The 9,254-nt window shown below is 38.6% G+C and overlaps 1 long non-coding RNA gene across 1 annotated transcript; it reads left to right on the forward strand.

Moving 5' to 3' along the window:
- The first annotated feature begins 231 nt into the window (after positions 1-231).
- On the forward strand, positions 232-9,031 carry LOC131514544 (uncharacterized). Its single transcript, XR_009263115.1, has 2 exons — positions 232-747; positions 8,503-9,031. It is a non-coding gene; the product is annotated as an uncharacterized LOC131514544 (long non-coding RNA).
- The last annotated feature ends 223 nt before the right edge of the window (positions 9,032-9,254 follow it).

Consider the following 9,254-nt stretch of genomic DNA (forward strand, 5'->3'; position numbering starts at 1 on the left):
CTCACAACCCCAAGATCAATAGTCACATGCTCTACTGACTGAATCACCCAGGCACCCCTGATCTCTTCTTCATATGACAATGGTTTGTAATATTTTCTATAAGGAGCATAAATTTAGTTTAGCATGATTGGTTGAAATTTGTTTTTTATTATTGATAATCTGGAAAAGTTTTTTTTTAATGTTTCTTTTTGAGAGAGAGAGAGAGAGAGAGACAGAGACAGAGACAGAGAGACCGAGAGAGAGACAGAGTGTGAATGCGGGAGGGGCAGAGAGAGAGGGAAACACAGAATCCAAAGCAAGCTCCAGGCTCTGAGCTGTCAGCACAGAGCCTGACATGGGGCTCAAACTCACAACCGCAAGATCTGACCTGACCCAAAGTCTGATGCTTAACTGACTGAGCTGCCCAGGCACCCCTGGAAAAAGTTTTTTTTAGCTTCATATTTCATGACTAGTAATGACTCTGATGTCATGCATATTTTTAGAATTATTGTCAAATATAGTAAAGCCTCATATGAGCTGTCAAATTTCAAGACATTTCAAGTTTTCTTGGGCAGTGATAAACCTTTTTTTTTTTTTAATAGGCCGCATTCATCAATCAATTTGTCTGCCATATCCTATCTCAGATGAATATAATGAGCTTTATGTTATCCTTATTGATGCCAGTAATTTGCATTAAATCAAGAATCATTTAAATCTTCTTCCAATGACTGACGTGTCATCAGCCTTTGTCAAGAGCAGCTGCATCAGGTATGCTGAGACAATATCTAGTACTTTGCAATGCCTGTATAATGTATGACTTCATAGACAGATATACTCATTGTGTATAGTCCTCCTAAGTTTGTACGCTGCAAACAATAATTCTGATAAATTCTATTATGTACAATCGCCTTCAAAAGAGGGGGGAGAAACTATGATACATTTATAATTGTATACATTGCATTGTTGAGTATATCACGAAAGGATAGTACTTCCTGTTTGACTAGGAAGATGAAAATATATTCTTGCCTTCCTAACAATTTTACGTATCTAGTGTTTGGAAGAATTTCCAATAACTGGCTTTTACCTCCATTTATTTCAAACCTTGTTTCTTCTCCTCTACCACATACTTATGGTGCCATCCATTGGAGGATAAGGTCACATTGCAATATGACCTTTGGTTCTGCACCTCCAATGTAACAGGATGCCTGGTGAGTTGGCATAGCAGACAGTAGGAATATTACTGGAAGCCATTTCTATACTTGGACAACCAGCAGTACTTTCCTCTACACAGAGGTGACTACAATACACATAATTATAGTCTAGTAACTGAAACCAAACGTACACCCAGTTCAATTTCCCATTACATGGATCCCAAAATGTTTATGGCCATTCCAATGTGACATGACCAAGGGAAAGTCTTTCAGAAGGAAAGTCAGAACAGAAAGAGATCTTAAGTCTTAGGTGACTGTGATTGAAATATCTTCTTCAAATTTACTCCAACATATGACCATGTGAAACCATTTCTAAGCCCTTTTCAGCCCTTGAAGATTAAGCTCTATTGAGCTTCATGGTTCATCTGCCCCTGGGTAGAACATGTGGAATAATATTTATCCAGGAACAATTTAGTTTATTTATGCTGTTGTAACAATAGCGGTAGGACAAAAACAGCCACTATGTTCCAAATGTTCTTGAGATTCAGGAACACTCTTTTATTAACAAATCCAACCCTTCTCTTTGATCTTAATCACTGGTTTTTGAATAAATTCTTCCCAAATTTCACTTCTGTTTCTTCCTCTTTCTTGTTGTCACAGGAATTTTGAACTGTGAAGTCTCATTCTTCTTGTTAGACCTGTGTTTCCAAGAATCTTGCTGACCAAGACTCATCCTTGCGAAATGAGTCATGTTCATCTAATTCTGCTAATTCAGTGCAATTTATTTCTAACATATTAATACACAAAGTATTTTTAAAACAAGTATCTATATTATGCTTTAATCACTTATTCCTAACCATGTATATTAATATACTTTTATACTCAGAAAATTTCCATGTTTTATATACTTATTAATCTTACAAATTCCCTCAGAATAGATTTATTTCTCTTTTGATCAATTTTTTTAATGTCTATTTATTTATTTTGAGAGAAAGAGAGAGAGAGAGCATGTGCGAGTATATGTGAGTGGGGGAAGGGAAGACAGAGAGGGAGAGAAAGAATCCCAAGCAGGTTCTGCAATATCAGCACAGAAGCCGATGCAGGACTCGATCTCATGAACCATGAGGCCATAACCTGAGCTGAAATCAAGAGTCAGACACTTAGCCAACTAAGCCACCCAGGTGTCCCTCTTGTGATCAGTTCTATATTTTGTCATAAAAAAAATATGTGGCAATATGTCAAGGGATGGTGGCCAATTTCTCTGGTATGAGTAGCAGGGGGTAAAAGTGGAATCCATTGCCACAATATTTTTACCTTACAGACCAATTAATACTTTTCAAAAAGATGTTTCTGTCAGTTTTTAAGGTTTTTCCACTTTCATAAGCTTGCTGTCCTGTCACTATTATGGATTGGTTAAGCCGGTTATCTGTAGAGTGATGTAATTTCCTTGCATATATGAGTCTCAATACCACTGAAGTCTTTACTAATTATTGTTGTTTCAGATACCAAGTCAACCAAAGTTAACTAACAAACACTTGCTCAGCTTCTATATTGATTTAAAAATATACAATAAAACTAATGGAAATATTAGTACTCAGAAGTCAAAAAAGGACACGGGAAACACTTCCTAGAATTTTCGAGTTTGAAACTGGAATCTAGGTTAAAGTGTGTGGAGTTTGTTTATTTCACAGCCTTGGGTATTTGAAGATCAGATTCTCTTAGATTAGCAGTACGATAGATGATCCTATTGTGCAATGTAGAAACTGTGGTTTAACGTGATCTTGCATAAAACTTAACCATTAATTGAAAGCAGACAAATAGACTGGTCATGAGTTGGCAACTTTGGTCTTTCTACTTATTTATTTACTTATTTTGCTTAGTTTGTTTTCTTTAACTTCACCTTCAATGTTCAATCCATGAGCTAAAAATGCATATTTTGTGTGTATATTTTATTATATTTATTGCAGACTTAATTTTTAAAAAATATTTAAATAAGGGGCTCCTGGGCAGCTCAGTTGATTGAACATTTGATCTTGATTTTGGCTCAGCATGGAGCCTGCCTGGGATTCTCTCTCTTTCCCTCTGCTCCTCTCCCCTACTAATGCTCTGTTTCTGAAATAGAATTAAAAACAATTTTTAAGTAAGGGCCACCTGGGTGGCCTAGTAAGTTAAGCAGCTGACTTCGGCTCAGGTCATGATCTCACCATTTGTGAGTTCAAGCCCTGCATCGGGCTCTGTGCTGACAGCTCAGAACATGGAGCCTGCTTCAGATTCTGTGTCTTCCTCTCTCTCTGCCCCTTCCCCGCTCATACTCTGTCTCTTTCTCCCTCTCTCAGAAATAAGTAAACATTTGGGGCACCTGGGTGGCTCAGTCGGTTAAGCGTCCAACTTCAGCTCAGGTCACAATCTCGCGGTCCGTGAGTTCTAGCCCTGCGTCGGGCTCTGGTCTGATGGCTCAGAGCCTGGAGCCTGCTTCCGATTCTGTGTCTCCCTCTCTCTCTGACCCTCCCCCGTTCATGCTCTGTCTCTCTGTCTCAAAAATAAATAAACTTAAAAAAATTTCTTTAAAAAATAAACATTTAAAAAAATTTTTTAAATAAGACTACAACAATGTAAAAGTGTCACTATTGCATAGTTTCCTCATTTCCCTTCTTTTTTCTCACTCTCTCCTTCAAATGCTTTGCGTTATTCTTCTTTTTTGTCATTGTAGTTTCTCTAGTATTCTAAAATTATGTGGCATAAGATCTCTTTTAATGATGAATGTAAATCACTGGACATTACAGGAGTGCCTGGGTGGCCCAATAAGTTGAGTGTCTGACTTCAGCTCAGGGCATGATCTCACGGTTCATTAGCTCGAGCCCAGTGTCGGATTCTGTGCTGACATCTCAGAGCCGGAAGCCTGCTTTGAATTCTGTGTTTCCCTCTCTTTCTGCCCCTCCCCTGCTCAAGCTCTGTCTTTCTCTGTCTCTCAAAAAAAAAAAAAAAAAAAAAAAAATCATTGGACATTCCAGTGTAATAACTTTAAGTCTTTCATTCCCATCTCAAATATAATGGCATACATTGTAACACAATTAATTTGATTCTGTGCTAAACCCTGATATCGAATGTTATAGTCAAATATGGGCTTTAAAGCTTTCAAAGAATATGATAGATCCATCTTACATGTCCTCGTAATTGGAGATCTCTGAATGGTCAAGTGTTACTGGAGAAAGAAACTAATATCTGGGTAACAACACACTTGGGTAAAGTTACAAACAAACTTTATTTATTTATTTATTTTTAGTGTTTATTTTTGAAGGAAAGAGAGAGTGTGCGAGTGGGGGAAGGAGAGGGAGGGGGAGACAGAGAATCCCAAGCAGGCTCTGTGCTGTCTGTGCAGAGCCCAATGCAGGGCTCAAACTCATGAACCATGAGATCATGACCTGAGCCAAAGAGTTGGATGCTTAACCAACTGAGCCACTCAGGTGCTCATAAACTAATTTTAGATAAGAAAAGACATGAGAGCCTCAATTTTTGCCATGTGGTATAAATTAGGCAATGAATAAACTGTTTGCTTGTCTAAAATGATAACATAAGTGACATTCTAGATTTAAAAAATTTTTTAGGGGCAACTAGGTGGCTCAGTCAGTTAAGCGGCCTATTTCAGCTCAGGTCATGATCTCGTGGTTCACGAGTTTGAGCCCCTTGTCAGGCTCTGCTGACAGCTCAGAGCCTGGAGCCTGCTTCAGATTCTGTGTCTCCCTCTCTCTCTCTGTCCCTCCCCCGCTCAAGCTCTGTCTCTCTTGGTCTCAAAAATAAATAAACATTAAAAATATTTTAAAAAATTAAATCATATTTGCCTGAAAAAAATTAAAATACTGAATTAAATATCTCTTCTCTCATAATTCAGTTTGAATGAACTTTTCTCAAAAGCCAAACTAATCTATAACAAAGGAAGCTAGTTTTAGTGAAGTCAAGTAGATTATAACAATAATTAAATTTGTGTTAATTGACATACAGAACTTATTAGAGCAAAATAAAAAACTTATTAGAATAAATAGGACTGTAAAATGCAGCTTTTGAGGAACACCTTACTGATTCACAGTTATCACTAAGAAAGGACATGAAATTTCAAGGAATGCTCTCTTGAAAGGAAATGAACCCTTAAAATTCTTATGTCATCATAATTGTATATAAGAATTTTCAGGGGTGCCTGGGTGGCTCAGTTGGTTAAGTATATAACTCTTGATTTTGGTTCAGGCCATGATCTCATGGTTGTGAGATGGAGCCTGTTTGGAATTCCCTCTCTCCCTCTCCCTCTGTCCCTCCCCTGCTCGTGCACATGCGCACACACACACACACACTCTCTCTCTCTCAAATAAATAAACTTAAAAAAAAGAATTTTCAACTTCTCAAGGAAAATTCTTGGAAAGCCTTTATGAAGAATTTGTCTAATTCTAGTTATGTGTTTACTATAGATGTCTCCTTTTAGAAATATAGCTTATAATGAGATCTTTATTCAAAACAAATCCTCTGCTTTGCTGCTATACAGTTATCTGGGACTTCTGGCGCTTGGTAGATGGTGTGAACTAAATTGTGCTTCCCCCCACAAAAAAAATTAATAGGTTGAAGCCTTAACCTCATATGTGACTGTATTTGGAGATGGGGCCTTTAGAGAAGTAATTAAGTTTAAATGAGGTCATAAGAGTGGGGCCCTAATCCAATAGGATTGGTGTCCTTATAAGAAGAGGAGACTCCAGAGATCTTCCTCTTTCTCTCTCTCCTTCCCTGTCCTCTCCCCACCCCTGTGCAATCATAGAGGAAAGGCCATTTGAGGACACAGGGAGAAAATGGCTTTCTGTAAGCCAGGAAGAGAGGCCTCACTATACCAATCCTGATGGAAATTTGATCTTGGACTTCTAGTCTCCAGAACTGTGCAAAATTAATTTCTATTGTTCAAACTACCTAGTCGCTGGGATTTTGTTACGGTAGGCTGAGCAGACCAATATAGTATATACATGCATAGATACAAATAGCACATTATATAAAATTCTGGGACAACAGATTGGCAAGGTCTGATGTGGTGCATAGCATCAGAGATGGCAGCACCTTGGGGAACATCAAAACATCACTTTTGAACATAGGTGATATTTCCAGTTAAAAAAATCACACCTAAGTAATTATTATTATTATTATTATCATCATCATCTTTTAGAGAGATGAGAGAGAGTGTGAGCTTGGGAAAAGGGCAGAGAAAGAAAATCTTAAGTAGGGCCCATTCTTAGTGCAGACCCCAATGTGGAGCTCTATCCCATGACCCTGAGATCAGGACCTGAGCTGAAATCGTAAGTCAGACTCTGAATAGATGAGCCCCCCAGGCACCCCACGAGCTAAGTAATTTGATGGTGGTGATGCATCTGCTTTGTTTAGCTCATCACTAAGTTACAGATGGTAACAATATTTCAAGAACCCCAGAAGAGACTGAGGAGTTGTGATGTCTATCATTTTCATTTAAAGCATTTCGTATACCTGGACTTTTTTTAAACGGAGAGATACAAGGGGAGGGCTTTCCCTGGGTTCAGATATCCAAAGGACATGTTGAAGGGACCAGGGTGCCATCAAGGTCATCCTGGGACTTTCATCCCAGAACTCTTAGGGTACACTCTGATGAGCTGATGGTGACCAAGTGGACCGCTTAGAGGGTCAGAGAGTCAGTGCACTGATGCCCACTGCTTGGATTTGCCAGGTTCTTTTTTTTTGATCTCTCCTGGCTTGAAAGATAATTATTAAACTTAAGAATTAGGGACATCCTTTCCCATTGGTATGTGTCAAAGTACATGTACACAGATGAACTGACTCACCCTAGTACAGTGAACAGGTGGCTGATGTTTGTCCAGAAGAGCTTCGGTTTGAGGACTCTGCTGAACCAAGTCTGAATGCTTTCAGCAGTCCTGTGGGCAAGGGAACGAGAGGCAGCTGGAGTAGCCGTGGAGTGGTGCACGGGAGGGGAGAGAAGAGGCACTGTCAGGGGTAGAGCGACTTAGGGGGAAAGAGAGAAGGTGAAAGAGTCTAAGGAAATTTTACACTGTAGGTATGATGTAATGCTGGTTTTCTCGCCCTTCAAAGCATTCAGTAAAAACTGTAATAATCACCAGTGGTTTACACTTGAATTTAATGTATCAGTCTGGCCTAAAGATGAAAAAAGAAAAAACATAAGAGCCACAAAGGGGGCCCAGCCACAGACTACATTTGTAACCCACACATGAACACATATAGGTACACACAGAGAGAGACAGAGAGGAAAGAGAGAGGAGTCTGCAAGCATAAGTACCTCCATGGTAATTGTTATTATTCCATAGCAATAATCATATGAATGGTATCATAAATAATAAATAATTTTTATTATTTTTGTGTTTTGCTGACTTTTCTGATTTTTATGGTGAACAGGTAGAAAACTAATGTTAATAATCTAATAATATCAGCTGACATTTTTGAGTGCTTACAGGACTGTATGTCAGGCACTGTTCCAGTGTGTACATGTACTGAGTCCATTTAATTCTCACAACAGCCTACCTGTGAGATGGCAGTGTAGATACCACTATTTCCATTTTACAGATGAGTAAACTTGCATGATGTATTACATTTAAAAATCAAAAATAAGAGAAAAAAGAAAATGTCATTTAAAAAGAAGACGTAAGGGGCGCTTAGGTGGTTCAGTCGATTAAGGGTCTGACTTTGGCTCAGGTCATGATCTTGCAGTTTGTGAGTTGGAGCCCAGTGTGGAGCTCTCTGGTGTCAGTACAGAGCCCACTTTCACATCCTCTCTCTCCCTCTCTCAGCCCCTCTCCTGATCGTGCATGCCTGTCTCTCAAAAATAAACATTAAACAAATTTTTTTAAAGAAAAGAAAAGATCATGGGGCGCCTGGGTGGCTCAGTCAGTTAAGCATCCGACTTCAGCTCAGGTCATGATCTCATGGTCCGTGAGCTCAAGCCCCGCATCACGCTCTGTGCTGTCCCTTCAGAGCCTGGAGCCTGCTTCAGATTCTGTGTCTCCCTCTCTCTCTGCCCCTCCCCTACTCATGCTCTGTCTCTATCAAAAAATGAATAAATGTTAAAAAAAATAAAAAATAAAAGAAAATAAAAGATCAAAAGGAAAACGGGGATGGGAAGAAACAACCAGAATCTAGAGTGTACTGTGTCCTTTCTTCTCCCCTTTTGTGATCAACTAAATCAAACCAAAAAGCATACCTTACTGCCAAACTGTGCTTTAAAAATAAAATGTTTTATTGAAGCAGATAAGTAGAATGATTAAAAGATGGGGTCCTGGGGCTGGGGGAGTATCTTTATTCTAGAATGGGTCTTATACATAACTGAGTTCAATTTAATTTACAGGTGAGAACGTGGGTCGCCTGAGGAGACACAGATAAAGTGTCAAGGCTGGGATGAAATCCCTGTCCCTTGATGCTACATTAATACAGGATACACAATTTAGAGGCATGTTTTAAATGTAAAATTAACAATAATTTGTTATAATGACCACTAATATTTAAATGTTCTCAGCCATTACTTAAGCTAAGCTGGGAGCTATCCCTAGAGTTGATCGGAGTCCCCGAAAAACTTTTATAGTGGCAATCACCATGCTATGGGAGAAATATGTACAACCCTTTGAAGGTTTTCAGGTTCTTGTAGGCACTTCTTTTTTTGTTGTTTTCTTTTTAATAAACCACTTTATTGATGTATGACTGACATACAAAATGCCGTATGTATTTAATGTATACAATTTGATGATTTGGGATATAAGTGTATACCTATGAAACCATCAACACAATCTATGGTATAATAAACATATCCATCACCTCCAAAAGTTTCTTCCTGCCCTCTTTATTATGAGTGTGTGTGTGTGTGTGTGTGTGCGTGTGTGTGTGTGATAAAAACACTTAACATGAGATCTATTCTCTTAGCAAATGTTTAATATTGTCAACTATTGACACTATGCTATACAGTAGACCTCTAGGATTTAGTCATCTTGGATAGTTGAAACTACCCTTTGCGTAACTTTGTACCTTTGACCACTTCTGTCCAGCCATTAAATCTTCTAGTTTTGCTCTAGTTTCAGTTTAACCAATTGTCAGTGGCTTATTTTG

Source organism: Neofelis nebulosa, chromosome 6 (genome assembly GCF_028018385.1).
Source record: "Neofelis nebulosa isolate mNeoNeb1 chromosome 6, mNeoNeb1.pri, whole genome shotgun sequence".
Taxonomy (NCBI): domain Eukaryota; kingdom Metazoa; phylum Chordata; class Mammalia; order Carnivora; family Felidae; genus Neofelis; species Neofelis nebulosa.